The 16,260-nt window shown below is 43.3% G+C and overlaps 1 long non-coding RNA gene across 4 annotated transcripts in view; it reads right to left on the bottom strand.

The window, feature by feature from the left end:
* Positions 1-15,434, bottom strand: part of LOC310700018 — a 75,418-nt gene extending 59,984 nt beyond the window's left edge. For all 4 annotated transcript variants that reach the window (XR_014522359.1, XR_014522360.1, XR_014522361.1 and 1 more), the window contains exons 1-5: positions 15,360-15,434; positions 14,344-14,421; positions 13,309-13,492; positions 8,385-8,547; positions 1,554-1,652 (exon numbers count right to left, since the gene is read on the bottom strand). This is a non-coding gene — a long non-coding RNA (uncharacterized lncRNA). The remainder of the gene's footprint in view (positions 1-1,553; positions 1,653-8,384; positions 8,548-13,308; positions 13,493-14,343; positions 14,422-15,359) is intronic.
* Between the last annotated feature and the right edge of the window lie 826 nt (positions 15,435-16,260).

Genomic DNA, 16,260 nt, shown 5'->3' with positions numbered 1-16,260 from the left:
AAAGAGGCGTGTCACAGCGAGTAGCAACTGCCACCAGCAACGGCGGCACCAGGAGGAGAGGGCTCATGGCAAAGGGACAAGTGTCAACGAATTCACATCCATTAGCGTAATTTTAGGCTGGTAATTTTAGCTAGGCTGCATTGTGGGTGGGTTAGAACAGGGCAGGAAGAGTAACAGGAGCTGTTTTGGAGCAACGTATACTGCTTTCTCCACACTGTCAAGAAAATCACATGACTCATTTATTTCTATTCAGGTTTCTAACTAATTCTTCAGCTGAATCTGTAAGCAGGAAAAGAAAAACTAGGGAAAGGGAGGCACGGTGGGGCAACTGCCCTTGCCAAATAGTATTCACCTTTGGGGCTGAATTCCTTGTTGGGCTTCCTGGGTTCTTATCCCGTATGTTTTCTTCCAAAGTTTAGAGGGTTTTCTTCCCAAAGCAACTCATTAAAGAGTTTAAGTATGATGATTTGGTTTAGTTTTGCTCATTCTTCTTTTCCTGATCAGTGTGCCCCCCTCTCCCTGCTGACTGCCCCCCTCAAAGCTGACAGAAATCACTCCGTACCTGGTCCGTGTTATTGCACTGGGCCTCAGTGCTGTTCCACTGGGTCATTCATCAAACACATCCTTTCTCAGCTCATCCATTATTAGGATAGCTCAGGGAGGGAGGGAAAGAAACTGCTGCTGTTCTGTATCTTTAACTTACACCTGTTTAAGCCGCAGGGAGCCAACTCCATTAACTGTAACTGAGCTGGGTTATTTGCTGTTACTGTTTGTGTTTTGTGTTCTGTTTTGTTTTTTAAATGGTTGGTTGGGATTATCTCGTGCACTCAAGGAAGGCTTCTGCCAGGAGTTGTTTGTTCAGAGACACAGTCCTTCTAGTACCATACTTATCCACATTCTCTTGCCAGTATGACACTTTTAAGCTCCACTTTGTTGCTGTAGCCAGATGTTCAATAAATCATCATCATCAAGAATTTTGAGGCCAAAGACAAGAGGGGAGGAAAATGTATGAACACCAGGAGGAATAAGAACTTAATTGTCATGGGGAGAATGAAAAATTTTACAAGTCCAATGCAAACCATTTCAAAGAGTATCAGTCATTAGGTTTGATTATGAATATTTGTGCCCAGGCTGATCATCTATTATAGTTCCTATGGCCTTCCAGATGTTGCTGGACTACAACTGTTGTCATCCCTGTCCACTGACATTGCTGGCTGGAGCTGAAGGGAGTTGGAGTCCAACAAACATCATTTATTTGTTGAATTTATATCTCACCTTTTTCTTCAAGGAAAAGACACGTGGTGCACATGGTTCTCTCGCTCCTCATTTTAATCTCACAACAACCTTGCAAGGTAGGCTAGGCCAAGAGATTATGACTTGTCCAAGGTTATCCTCCAGTGAGCTTCACAGCTGAGTGAGGATTTGAACTCTGGTCTCCCAGGTCTTGGTCCAAAACTCCAACCACTACACCATGACTGTACACTACATCTGGAGGGCATCACACTGACAACCCCAACCTACATCTTTGCCTAAATCTGGATTAAAATAATTACCTAAGACCCGTCTCTGGTTGTTGGTTTCTGGGTTGGTTTGTTTTTTTGGTAGAACCCCGACTGTTGAACATTCTCCTCAGGCAGGCCCACCTGGTAGTGCTTTCATATTGGCACCATGAAAAGAAAAAGAAACACACACACAATGTTACTTTGATTTTACCTACTGTCACTCTTTCATGTTTTAATATTTTAAACATTGTTATATATGTTTAATTGTTTTTAATTTGGGTTGTTAGCTGCTGTTGGGGTTGGAATACTGAAAGGAGGGGTAGACAAAATTTCTAACAAACAAATAAGGGCCAGAAACAATCCAGAGAAATGAGTTTCAAACTTCCTATCACTAGTGATCGGAAGGCTGATCGCCGAAGAATTGATGCTTTTGTATTATGGTGCTGGAGGAGACTCTTGAGAGTCCCATGGACTGCAAGAAGATCAAACACATCCATTCTTAAGGAAATTAGCCCTGAGTGCTCACTGGAAGGACAGATCGTGAAGCTGAGGCTCCAATACTTTGGCCACCTCATGAGAAGAGAAGACTGCCTGGAAAAGACCCTGACGTTGGCACAAGGAGAAGGGGGCGACAGAGGACGAGATGGTTGGACAGTGTTCTCGAAGCTACAAACATGAGTCTGACCAAACTGCGGGAGACAGTGGAAGACAGAAGTGCCTGGCGTGCTCTGGTCCATGGGGTCACGAAGAGTCGGACACAACTAAACGACTAAACAACAACAACATCACTAATGAACTGTTTCTAAACTAGTAAACCACAATGTACAGTACAAGAATCCTCACTTCACAGTGGTACTGAAATACAGTAACCTCCTTTATTTTATTTTTAAAAAACCCGAGAGCATATGGTTACTGTGGAAGAAGGTCCTGCTGCTGGTCCTGCTCTGAGGAATTGGGTGCACTGTTGGTCCTGCACTCAGATGTCCACACTTTGGCATGGACATCTGCACCGACAATTCCTATATAGCTTAATTTTAACACTGGGGAAAGGCGACAGGAGGACCTCCTGAATTGATTGCCCATTTCCATTAAAGTTAATTAATTTCCCAGACATTATCAATGTATTTTCCTTCTCTTTTTGTCAATGCTTTTCCCACTAACATTTATAGCTTTGCTAGATTCTGACTTTTGAAATCACCTGAAGCATCTTTAGAAATCGTAGTCATTTGTCCTTAAAGTGTTCCAATGTAGCATCCTTCCCTTGTGATCTATTATACATTTGTCAACTCCCATAGTCACAGCTCGCAGCTGAATACTGTCCTTTTCAGATGATTGATGACACTTTAATTTATCATGTTGATCCAGCACTGCTTTATTTCATTCACTCCCCGAGAACTCTCACAATCAAGAGTAGCCCCAGGGTAGATATTTCTGTATGAAAACTGATGCAAATAAATCACCAATTTTCTCTGCAATCTCCTGTTCATCTTTGCTTTTCTCCTCACAAGCAGACAGCCTTTCACTGACTGGAATACATTTAGTAGGAATACCCTTGACTGTGAAGTCATCAAAATTCCATATTGTCATATTACAGGAAATTTGTCCGAAGAAACAAGAAGATTTCAATTCCTGGTAGGATTGCTACTAGGGCTATGCCATTTTTCTTCTTCCAAAAAATGGTTTGTAACCTGCTGCACTGCTTTGGAAAGCAAGTCACCTCAGTTTAGAAATTTGTACTGAAATCCCATTTTGTTTTGGAGCACTTTAAACCTTTGTTGCTTCGGATTCCAAAGTGGCCCAGATATCTCAGAAGTGGGACACTGCAGCCAGTGGCGTAGCGTGGGGGGTGCCAGGGGTGCCGACCGCACCGGGCGCAACATCTGGGGGGGGCGCCAGCCTTGCGCCCTAGCGCGCGCGCCCCCCGCCGTCGCTGTGGCTGCGCTCCGCTCACTGCTCGCAGGAGGAGCAGCCGCTGCAGCAGCGCCGACGCCGCCACCGACGCCTGGCCGGGCACGGGCAGCCTCTGCACCCTGCCGCCGCCGCCATCCCCTCGGCCCAGCCACAGGCGGTGGCTGCTTCTGCCTCCATCCTCCTCCGGGCAAGCAGCGTTGTTTGCGCGGCAACTCGCAGGTTAGGGGTTGGGGGGGGCGCAAATTACTTGCCTTGCCCCGGATTAGCGGGCGCAAATTACTTGCGTTGCCCTGGGTGCTGACAACTCACGCTACGCCGCTGACTGCAGCCCATGAGGAGATTTCACCCCTCCCATACCCAAGAATCTCCTGACCATCTCCTGATGATCTCTGCTGACTCCACAGAGAAGAGGAGGCGTGTCCTGCCTATTTAATTATTCTGCCCAGCAACATATCTGTGTGTGTGAGAGAGAGTCAGTCAGTCAGTGTATCGGAGAGAGTGAGAGTGTTAGAGAACCTAGAGATTAGATTGCTGCTAAGAGCAGCTGCAGACTCTCAGTGTAGCATTGCTTTATGCTCAGAATACTTAGCTCTGTATATAGTTTTGTACCATAGTTGTAGTTATAGAATAAACGGAAGATATTTTACAGAGCTGCTCTCCGAGTGGTTTATACTCTGCAAGACTCTGCAAAACTCTGCTGCGCAACGACTGAATTATTGAGACAGTGAATCCGGTGCTCTCAGCTCTAAGCTGTGAGTCCACAGCACTGTGACCGTTTCCTGCGGGAAGGAGGTCTCTGGCGGTGCTACCCAGCTCGCCCAGCCCAGTCGGGGTTGAGGTGCAAGAGTCCAGTTGGTGCACTGGCTCTAGGGCGATGCTGACAGCCCACCCCCCTTGATGGAGGTTGTGTTCCTTTTAACAGCTGCACAATAGGCAGAAGTTAAGCAGAAGGTACTGGGTAAAACTAACCTGGTGTTCTAGTGGAAGCCAGCAAAAGGACTCCTCCTAATACAGTGGGGTTTCCTCCCTCTCCTGCCCCCTGCCCACACTTCTTATAAATCCATTCTGGAGAGTTGAGAGTATACCCCAGAACAGCACACAGGGGTAGAAGCAGGGAGATGGTTCCATCGGAGAGCAGAAATGCTTGCACTGGTGGAATGCTCATATCTGAATTACTCGCATGGTGTTGTCCCCATGATATGCCATGGAAAGTGACATATGTTGATTTTCTGCGTATCACTTCTTGCTACCCCAATTGCACGGCCTCCCTCAATAAAAAGTGTTTACTCTAATTCATCTGCCCCAGCTGCCACAAAATATGTCTCTACAGCCACAGCAGGCAGTGCAACCTTCCAGCAGTTTGACTTCACCCACAAAGGCGCACTCCTCTATTGTCTCCTGAGACAAATGGATGCCAACACCAACAATTACTGGCTGATGTGGTAAAGGGACCCCGGACCATTAGGTCCAGTTGCGGACAACCCTGGGGTTGCGGCGCTCATCTCGCTTTATTGGCCGAGAGAGCCGGTGTACAGCTTCTGGGTCATGTGGCCAGCATGACTAAGCCACTTCTGGTGAACCAGAGCAGTGCACAGAAACGTCATTTACCTTCCTGCCAGAGTGGTACCTATTTATCTACTTGCACTTTGACGTGCTTTTGAACTCTAGGTTGGCAGAAGCAGGGACCGAGCAACGGGAGCTCACCCCATTGCAGGGATTCGAACCGCTGACCTTCTGACTGGCAAGTCCTAGGCTCTGTGGTTTAACCCACAGTGCCACCCACGTCCCTATAATTTCTATAGAAAGAGCAATTAGCTTAGTTTTGTAGAAACATTGGATTTTAGTTGGAATAAATTGGATCCAAATTATTTTTTTCTGGGGAGATGAAACAGATAGATTTTCCGCTTTGTTCTAACTAAGGATCAAATTATACAACTGTTTTCTTCAGTGGGCCTTTCAAAGCACCCAAAGATCAGTTGTGCTCCCTTGCCTACAGATCACTACCTAGATCGCTCTCCTTGTTGAATTGCTGGCCATTTCCATGCCTTTTCAAAGAACATTTTCACCCCTGGCGCTTTGCCCAATGTCATCCATATTTGACTGTAGAGATTAATGCAAACAATTTCTTTAACACAAACAATTCCTAGTCTTCTCTGCCCTTCCCCTTCCCTAGTCTGCTGCCACTGATTAGATATTTTTAGTTGACAAATGGGGAAAGAGAAGGAAAGAAGGAGAGAAATCCTCTTTTTGTGTGTGTTTTGGAATGTAAATCATGCTGCAAAGAAGCAAGCAAAGGGGTCTTCAAAGCTAAGAACAAAGGGGACAAGCTAGGTGCCCTTCAATTGGTTTTGAAGTTCAGAAGGAACCTGTTAAAGATTCCTTTGAAGGGAGAGGAGGCGTGGAGAGAAACAGTGCCAAGATAGGAAGATGTGAGAAAATCTCTCTCAAAGAATAGATGGAATGATGATCACCGACTACAGCAACTGCTATGCAATGAGCTGTTCTGCAGCACTGGGTCTCACAGAAAATGTGTGGAATAGGCTTTCTGGCAAGATACACAGAGCTTTCCTCTCTGCTCGTAACATTGGAGCTGAGAGGCACATACATTGCATCAGCTCTGAGTAGGTCTATTTAACATACATGTTGTTCTGTGGCTCAATGGTAAATGAATGGTTGTTCAGAGTAGAACAGCAGGGAACAGAAGGAAACGACAGAGTGGCCACAGTATATCAATGGCTAGTGTATAAATAATGTACAACAAGATGCAGAATAGAAATACAATCAGCACTATTGATTGACAGCAGAGGGTGACAGCACTCAAAGAAGAATGGAAGTAAGGCGTACTGTGCAAATCATTGCTGGAGAATGGGCCAGCAATCCAAACTTAGTTCTATTTAGGACATGTTGAAAGGCAGAAAACCAAATAACAGTTCCAATAGTGGAGTATTTATAATGATGATTGCAAAAATCAGGAAAGAGCATGAAGGAAGGCAGAGGGAGGAGAAATTGTGAGTGAAGGTTTTATAAGTCTCTTCAAGGGTGAAAAACCAAGAGATCGTAAAGGAAAGGCTATAAACACATTAATTTATTTAAAAGATTTATAGGACACAGACACACGTCAATACTTAACATAAAATTATTTGTTAACCACCAAATCAATCAAAACAGTAAACCTATTCATAAAAAGGTCAACAAACAAAAGCAGCTAAAACAACCAGCTAAACACAGTGAAGGTTTAAAAAAGTCACCTGTTCAAAAACCTAAAAAGCCTAGGTGGACAGGTACATCTTTACTTGGCACAGAAATGACAGCAGTATTGATGCTTAATATACCTGTTGAAGGATGGAATGCAACAAATTGGGAATTTGAACTGTGAAAAAGGTTCTAGCAGTGGAACGTGAAGGAAAGCGTGGCATGGGCAGGCTGATATGGGAAGTGCCAGAAACAATTTGAATAAGGTACCAAAAAAATAAAAAAAATAAAAGTAGAAGCAGCATAGATACAGGTTTAAGTACAGAGTAGGTGGTCTGAAAGCCCAGTGGGCCCAACAATTCTAGGTGCTCAGACAGAAGGATTAGCAGGAAAGGAAGATTACAGCCAAACAGAAGGCATTTGGAAGTCAGCAGCAAGCCACCTGTCCTGCTTGACAAAGAAGAGTAAGCAGTTATTTTCTGGACTGCTCTGTAAACCGGGATCTCTTGTGCGGTTCCTGATACCTAAATTACCAGATGCTTAAAATGTTCAACAAAACTGGTAAACCGGGGCAGAGTTTGAAAATTCTGCTGCTAAGTGATGCACTCTTTCCCCAAACATGCAAGTTGTGTGGGCTGTGTACACAACATACATTTAAAGCACCCCTTCTAAGATTCCTGGGAACTGGAGCTTACCCTTCAAAAAGCTACAATTCCCAGGAAAATTCCCTTAACAAATTACAGTTCCAGTGATTCTTTTTTGGTGTGTGTGTGTGCTTTAAATGCATGGTATGTAGGCAGCCTGCACAGAACCGCAATCACCTCAAGCTTATTCTGCGGCTTTGCCACACAGCACCCCCCACCCCCAAATTTCCTTTAGCACAGCACTTATTAGCAGGAAGTCTTGTAGGAGCATAGAAGCAATATGGAAGAAAATGAAAAATGATGGCGATTGGAGAAAAGAACTGAAGCAATGGGTATGAAGCTGTGTATTCATGCCAGCAGAGAAGGAATTGATTAAATGGACTAACTGGAAATGAGGTCTTCCCAACCCAAGGGAATTTCTATTAGGAATATTTTATGGAGTATATTGTAGGGAGGAGGATATCAGCAAATGAGGTTCATATTCTGGGAAGAAGCAATTTTTTTTTTTTTAACTTAAGGGTTATTAATGTATCCTGGCAGGAGTTTTCAAATAATAGTATAACAGATGCTCATTGGGTTCTCAGGAAAAGGCTTTTAAGTGATGCAAGTGTTTCCCTGGATTAAAACATAGCTAATATATATACTCTGTATTTTATAGGGCTCCTTTCTGAGTTAACTCTCCCCAGGCGGCTTACATGGTAACAGTTCAGAAATACATGAGCAGCAGTACAAAATGTAAAAATGCAATACAGTGTATGCTTGGGTTGCAAATGTGATCCATGCGAGAGGCACATTCGCAACTCCCAGCACAGTGCCGCATCTGCGCACACGCGGGTTGCGATTCGGCGCTTCTGCACATGTGCAAAGTGTGATTTAGCGATTCTGCGCAAGCGCTGAAACCTGGAAGTAACCTGTTCCGGTACTTCCTGGTTTTGGCGCGTCCGTAACCCGAAAATGCACAACCTGAAGCATCTCTAGCCCGAGGTATGACTGTACTACAGAACACTCCCAACGTTAAATGAACCAGTGAGAATAAAACACCTAGCCACCCTATAATGCAGAACACAATTTTCACAAATCTGTCCATTACAAAGAGCAGGACAGCTATAGAAAAATAGCATTAGTGGCCATATACCTCTGAATACTGTTTGTTGGGCAGCACACATGGGGTGAGTGCTTTTGGGTCCTGCTTGTGGACTTCTCATTGGCCACGGAAAGAACAGATGCAGAATGGATAGGTCTTTGGTCTCATCCAGCAGGAATCTTCTTATGTTTTTAGGTTCTTAACAATAGGTCATCTGAAACAAATAGTTCTTCAAACCCCTTCTAAAGGATTACTAAGCATGTCGAGGACAGGGGACAGTGATTAGCCAGAGATGGTAGAGGAGTATGCTTATGTTCAAGGTGAGGGAAAAGACCCGGAGAGAAGCAAACCATTTGGAAAAAGTACTTGGCGCTGTAGCTAGCATGGTCTTTTTCTCCTCCATGAACTACAGTGGTACCTCGCAAGACGAATGCCTTGCAAGACGAAAAACGCGCAAGACGAAAGAGTTTTCCGTTTTTTGAGTCATTCCGCAAGACGAATTTCCCTATGGGCTTGCGAGTTCTTGCGAGTTTGTTTCCTTTTTCTTTAAGCCGCTAAGCCGCTAATAGCCGTGCTTCGCAAGACGAAGAGACTCGCGGAACGGATTAATTTCGTCTCGCGAGGCACCACTGTATATATTTAGAGCCAGAATGCTAAAAATAATTAAAATTAAGGTTCTGTTGTTGCTGTTTCATTAGGCACATGGAATATGCAGTTCTTCACTGTGATTTTATCTTCTGCTGCTCGTTATGTAATACAATTGTATGTAAGTAGGTCTGTGTATCTATATTGTTATAAATTTTAATGACTGCCAATTACCTTAAATTCTGTATGAAAGGTGGGATATAATTAAAAACAAAATAAAAACAAAGATCCAGGTCTCTACCTTTGCTCAAGTTCAAATGAACAGAACAGAGACCTTTGTCTGAAACTGAATGCTGTCCCCCTCCTGCACAGAATTACAGATCCCAAGGATTATTTTTTAAAAACTCCTTCAACAAAGGCTATTTGCCTTTCCTTATAATGTATGGACTGGATATTCCACGTACATGGAGGACATGTGAAAGTATTGTGCTAAAGATAGGATACAATTGAATCATACATAGATGGATCATCCCAGAGGAAAAAACTTTTGGAGCTTAGGGACTTCCAACATCCTTTTCGAGTAGTGAGACTATGTTGGGATTACTGAGAATTTGAAGGAAGCATGATGCTAAAGAGAGGCATCCTTTAGTATAGTAAAATTGCCACCAACCCCCCTTCAGGCATCCCTTGAAGTTGGCTTATGGGAATGCAAAGAAATCCTTTCCCATGTAGACTAACATTGCCTCCCTAAGTGGATCTGAGCGCCGGCAAGTGATTTATTATGGAAGGATTAGGAGCTCTGCTTGGGAATCGATATAAAAATTGTTTGCGGAGGATAGAGAAAAGACACTTTGGGGCCTGTGTTGATGGACATAACATAACGGGGTCTCCCAAGAGAGGGCTAGAGAGTGAGACCCAAGAAGAGGGTGGAGAAAATCAAGGAGATGGGAGAGTCTTATTTGCCCATTGAAAAAACTGACAGGACTTTCCAGATTTGCTTTGTTTACAAAGTAATAAAAAATATATTAAAAATGAGATGAAATGTCTTAGTATCTTAATGTCTGCTTTATCAGGGCATACAAAAAATGGAGATTGTCTCCCCAATCCTAAACACAATATAACATTAGCCTTTGTAGTGTCCTATGTTGCTAGTCTATTGTGCGGTATTTCACTGGGGGAATAGCCTTTGGTATTTCCTATCCTAAATAGTTTTGTGGCTTCCTAAGTTTTGGAAGGAGGCAGATATGCATGCATAATATTATGCTTAATTTTAGTCCTGCTGATTCTTTTTATCTGGCTCTCAATATCTACTGCCTTTTTAGTTGGTTTGTGTTTATTTTTACAGGTTTACCTTTATAATATTTTTTTTTAATTTTCCTTTTATGTAAACTGTTCTGGAAATTACTACTGGAGGGTGGTATAGGTGTTTTTATAATAAATATAAACATGTGTTGTCTTGCATTCAGCTAACTTTTACTCAGGGTAGATCCATTGAAATGAATGGCCACAAGTTAGTCATGGTCATTAATTTCAGTGGGTCTACTCTGAATAAACATTTGTTGAATACCAGCCAGTATGTATTAAAAAATTAAAATCTACTGGGCTGTTGTTAGGTTCAGATAGATAGCCATTTGCTTACTCAGCAAATTGGCCACAATTGTTGTCATAATCGTTTGCCACAATTGTTTAAGATGTCCTTAAAAAGTTTGTGTATGACAGCAAAAGTGGTCAACTTACAGGTACTAGGGATCTGATCACCTGACTGTATCTCTAAAACAGTATCAGTAAAAAAATGGGACTAATTGGAACATTTTATAAAAGATGCCTGTATAACTGTTCAAGACTGGAGACTTGGGCTGGATCCAGACGCATCAAAGAAGCGTTTCAGTTAAATGCGTTGTAAACTCTGTATGAGAAATCGGGTTGGCAAAAACGGAACTCCACAGCACCATCTGGTGTCACAGTGTTATAATGTGTATACAACACATAAAGCCAATGTGGATGAGTCCTTGGAGAATTTTAGACCCTTCATTTCTTCTTGAATTTCTTAAGCAGAGGTTGGATGGCCACCTGTCATGTATGGTCTCGTTGAGATTCCTGCATTGTAGGAGATTGGACTAGATGGCCCTCGGGGTTATTTCCAGCTCTACAATTCTACGATTCTACAGAATTCTCAGTGCCCTGGAGTGAAGGTGGACAATGGGATATGACTTAAATATTGTTGGATTCAGTTAGGTCCAAACCTTCAGTGGTACACAGTGTTCTATAAAAAGATTTAAATTGCTGTAAAGTGTCTTTATTATCACTTGTAGTCTGTCCTTCTCCAGTTTTAAGGGTGGGTATCTGCTGCTTCTGAATTAGCCATTGTGCGTTACAGTAACTTTAAATGAAAAACTCAATTTGCAACATATTCCTGCCTTCTGCAGCAAAGTCAAATATAGACCAAAGTCTCTTTGACTTTGAAGAATTTTTGGACACAGATCTTGATAAACTGAAATGTCTTTTCCTTCGCATTTCATAGAATCAGCATTTCTAAGAAGTTGCGTTACTGGGTTTTTTACAGAAAAATGAGCAAACCAAATGTTTTGTGGATTTTCCCCCTGCTTTGATTTGGGATGGAAAGCATGGGGAACCCTCAGTGTTTCCTGTGCTTGAAGATTAGCATTGGCCCATGTGACAAATGCTACAGAGAGATTCTCCTTGTCAAAAGTCTCAGGAATTCCTCTTGCTCTAATATTTAAATGGTGTTCCCTATCTTTAAAGTAAAGGTGGAGGTTCAATTTAGATTGTGAGTGTTTATTATTTTTAACAATCATCTCATCTTGTTATTTAAAATTTTGATCCATAGCTGCATTAGCTGTGCCAGTGTACTGGAAGAAGCAAAGATCACCATTGTGAAAGCAATGATTCTTCAACAGCAACTTCATGTTGTTCAGATGCCTGATTATCATCTTCCAAAGCAACTACTCTATTCCGAACTTGAAAATGGAAAGCATAATGCTGATGGTCAACAAAAGAGGTTTAAAGAGTCTCTCAAGGGAAATCTAAAAAAAATGTAGTATAAACACCGACAATTGGGAAACACTGGTCTGCAAGCACTCAAATTGGAGAACAGCCTTTACCAAATGCTCAAACTCAGGATGAAAGGGAGAAACATGCTAAGAGGAAGGCACGTTTGGCAAACCCTCACCATGATCAACTCCCACCCGGAAACCTATGTCATCACTGTGGAAGGACGTGTGGATCCAGAATTGGCCTCCACAGTCACTTCCAGACTCTCCGTTAAGACTGTGTTCATGGAACACAATCTTACTTGGCTACAAGTGATCACCAAAGAAGAAGAAGGACACTGGATTTGCCATTGTAGAGGAGACTTTAGATACTTCCTCTTAGAAAGGTTAGTTGCTTTATTCCATTACTGTGCTCAGTTAGTGCAAAGTTGCTGTACCAAATGAACCATGGCTCAGTATTCATCTTGAGACTTGCCTTGGTCTCTTTTAGAGGGTCAGATGGCCATATTAGAAGGAAGTCTTCTTTCTTGGATCAATCAAAGTTGTGGTAAGTAAATAAGAATCCAGAGTAAGATTCTTACTTACCACCCAAATCTACTAGAGTTTGAGAGTCTGGATAACTAATGAAGCAGTTTAGAACCAAACTTGTCCCGGGGTGGGTGGAGAGAGCCAAGTTAAGGCGCCATCTTGAATGGATGACATCACCTCCCCCAGAGAGGTCTTCTTGAGGAGATGATGCACCACTGCCTCATTCAATGCGAATGGTACTTCCCTCTCCTCCAGTGAAGAATTAATGTACAACTGGCTTCCCTCGCAAAACTTGCAGAATCATGGGATTTTGATTGTTTTTTGGACTACAGTCATGGACAGGAATAAGCACATTTTAAATTAACATGGTGGTGCTACTTCCATCCTAGTCCTGCCACTCTGCTACACATGTTATGTTTATCGACTTTCTAAATGTTGCTTTCTGTTCCACATCTTCCTGCTTGATCTCCTTGTCTTTGGCTCCTCCTACTTTTCTGACTCCAGCCTAAAACATTTGCTGTCAGTTCCTGGTGCCAAATACGGGGACGAAAGTCAGTGGACCATGGACATAGGAAGCCACCTTTTAATGAGCCAGACCACTGGCCCGTCATCTAGCTCAGTACTCCAGGTGACAGTGGCTCTCCAAGATACTGGGGATTGAACCTGGATGTGTTTACCTGCAAAGCATTTACTCTTACCTATGAGCTAAGACCTCAAGACTGTGCAAAGTAAGACAGCGCTCCAAAGAGAAGACAGGCCACTATCTTAAATTGGATTTACCTATGGATTCAGGGTTAAAATATAACAAGAGGTTCCTTGTTGGGAGCAGATAATGGTGGCTGTTTTCTTACCTGTTAGACAAGTCAATTATTGTCATTCTTACTGACAGTAATGGCCAGAATGATACGGAGCCTGGGGCATGCTGGTGGCAAACTGGTGGGAACATGTCATCAACACAAACAAGAGCTCCAGGGCACCCCTGCTATGCCGTCCCCTGCCTGAGACAGATGTCATCAAAAGGAAGGAAGCACTGACCTGGAGAGGGAAGGTGGACGTCAGGACTTTTCCATGCAGAAAGTTTTCCACTGTCAAGCCCAGACTGGTCCCTCCCAGTTCTTTGTGGGGAGGGGCCACTTCAGAACAAGAGGCTTTCAGTGTTCCCATGGGAAAGATCTACCTCAAAGCAGTTGGCTTGAGCTGGTACTTAATCCCATGAGCGTTTCAATTTGATTTGCATGTAAAATGTCAATTGAGCTGTTATATTTATCATCAAAATCTATGCAGAAGTGACATTTTTACAATGGACTTTAGATCCCCATGCCTTAGTTTCATTCTCCAGCGGGGGTTTGGTGGAATCTTCCCCTCTTGAAAACATTTGGGAAGTTGCTGCTGTTCTAGGTTTGCAAAAAAATTGTTTATTTTATTTATTTATTTTTTTAAAAAACTTTCCAAAGAGAGAGTTTAAGATTACCCCAGGATCACGGCCCACTGCCAGAAAAGCATTGCTAGTGAGCTTCAGAGGGGGGGGGGGGAGCCTGCAGAGGTGGGTGAACAGGATTGGCACCGCCTGAGCTTCTGCTGTCTCATAATAGCCGAAGAATAAAATGGATTAAAAGCCTTTTAATACTTATTATTCCACTCTAGGAACAGGCAGTTAGACTAGCAGATGCCAGTTACGAGTCCCAAGAGAGCACTCGCATGACATCCATTCCACATTCTGTTCTACGAGCCCCATATCAAGAGACCAGGCCAGCAGAATCCCCCTAGCTCTCGTCTCCCCTCCTTTCTCCCACCACCGCAAAGTACACTCAGTATGCAAGCAACCCCAAACTTGGTGTTTGATGACAATAACAAATAAGTAATAACAAACGAGACATTTTCTTTACCTAGAGAGTATTTGAGATTTCACTTTTCCTTCCGCGTTGGAATTTCCCACCGGCTATAAATTCAGTTTCTTAGAACAGCTGTAGAAACAGGTTAAGAGATTGTGGCGGGCTCAGAAACTGTCTTGATGAAGGCCAGACAAACAGGCTAACTAATGGGGTGCCTTGCTATACTGCTTTCCTCCCCCCACTCCAACCGCCCCATTATACCCTGGGTCTGTTCTGACACTGCAAACTGGGGAAAGGAAACAGGTGGAGGAGACTGGGCCAAGCTGTGATTGATTACACAGGACTAGGGACCCAGAGAGAACACGTGCAGTTTCAGGTTTTCACCTCCCTAATAATAATAATTGTGTGTGTGTGTGCGTGCGTGCGTGCGCAGAGCGCTGTTTTATACACACACTTTGGGAATCAAATTGCAATAAAGGCTTTTTGCTTCACAGTTCCCTTGGTAGACGAGAGAGCTGGGTTTGGCTCCAAGTTGCTCTTTCTGCCTGGAGAAAAAGCCAATAAAACAAAATTCAAGGCCCAATTACTAGAGTCCAGTGATGAATATCACCCTCTTGTTCCACCAGGCAGCCAGAGGCCTGCAAGCTTATGTGGAATAGGAATTCCTTCTCTTGATCGACTTTGAAACTTTCCTTTCAGGTAACGTACTCAGATTTATGTGAGACTTATTCTCACATTGGCCATGTTTAGACGCACCACCTCTGACTATAGAAACATAGCTCAGGAAAATTAGGATGTGCACTAAATACTGCATTATCAGAACACAAATGATCACAAGTATCACCAGTTTTGCACCTCTCTTCCTGGAGCAAGGAAGCAAACCACAGAACGGCTGGTTTAGTGTCATGTCTGAAGCAGCATTCATGCTTTGTTTTCCCCAAACAATGACTGGAAAGCCAAAGTTTGCAAGCTATGGTTTATGGCCAGCATCACACCTGAATGTAGCCATTATAATAAACCCCAGACAATGTACTTATTGAGCACCCATTCTGATTTGCTTTGGAAATTACCTCACAGACTTACAATTCCTACAGTGGTTTAACAGTCCATCTCTCCCCCCAGGGAATTCTGGGAATTGCAGCTGTCTCTGAGGGGAATTTGGGTCTCCTAACAACTCTCAGCACCTGTAACACACTATAGTTCCCAGAATGCTTTGTGTGTGAAGCCATGGCTGCTTAAAGTAGAATGATACTGCTTTAAATATCTAGGACAGAGGAGGCCTCTCCAATTGACAGAGTGGGGAGACGCAGTTCACTGGTGGCCTTAGGCTAATCATTTTATCAGCTAAATCTACATCATGGGATTGTGAGGATAAAATGAAGTGCTGGGTTAGAACCACATACATCACTCTGAGCTCTTTGGAGGAGGTGAAGAATGAACATGACTTGAAGAGAATGTTCTGGAATTTTTCACTTAGAAATAGGGTTGGCTGAGAAACTTTCCAAAATGATCTCATCCCTTTTATTTGCAATCAAAATGTTACTTCCTAATGACATTAATAATGTTTACATCCATCCACCCCCCATAGGTTTTCTGCTTAATTTTTCTACTTCGGGGAGCAGCTGACCAGAGCAGAAGGGTGGGAGAAGTTGTTCTTGACATTTCAATATTAGGCACCTCCCTCAGAAATAAGCCTGCATTGGATAGGGTAGATCAAGTGCTAGCTCTACTGCCACCCGCCTTAGCACTGTTTTTGGCCTTATGATGCGTACCACTGGTACCCAAGTCTGCACTCTGCTACACTTTCTGGAGGTGCTGCAGAGCAGGGGCCTACGCAATACCAAAGCCCCCACCCCCTGCCACATGAACCCAGTGAATATAGGCGGAGGGGAAAATCTGCCTCACCCTAACCCCCTTTGACAATGTGGGTCTGGAGTTAGGGTTGCTCTTTTACCTTGGGGGAGGGGGGAA

This window comes from Podarcis liolepis, assembly GCF_965112155.1.
Source record: "Podarcis liolepis genome assembly, chromosome: 2".
NCBI classification, from domain to species: domain Eukaryota; kingdom Metazoa; phylum Chordata; class Lepidosauria; order Squamata; family Lacertidae; genus Podarcis; species Podarcis liolepis.
Note: the sequence above shows the minus strand (reverse complement) of the source record. Positions and strands in the feature narration are given on the sequence as shown.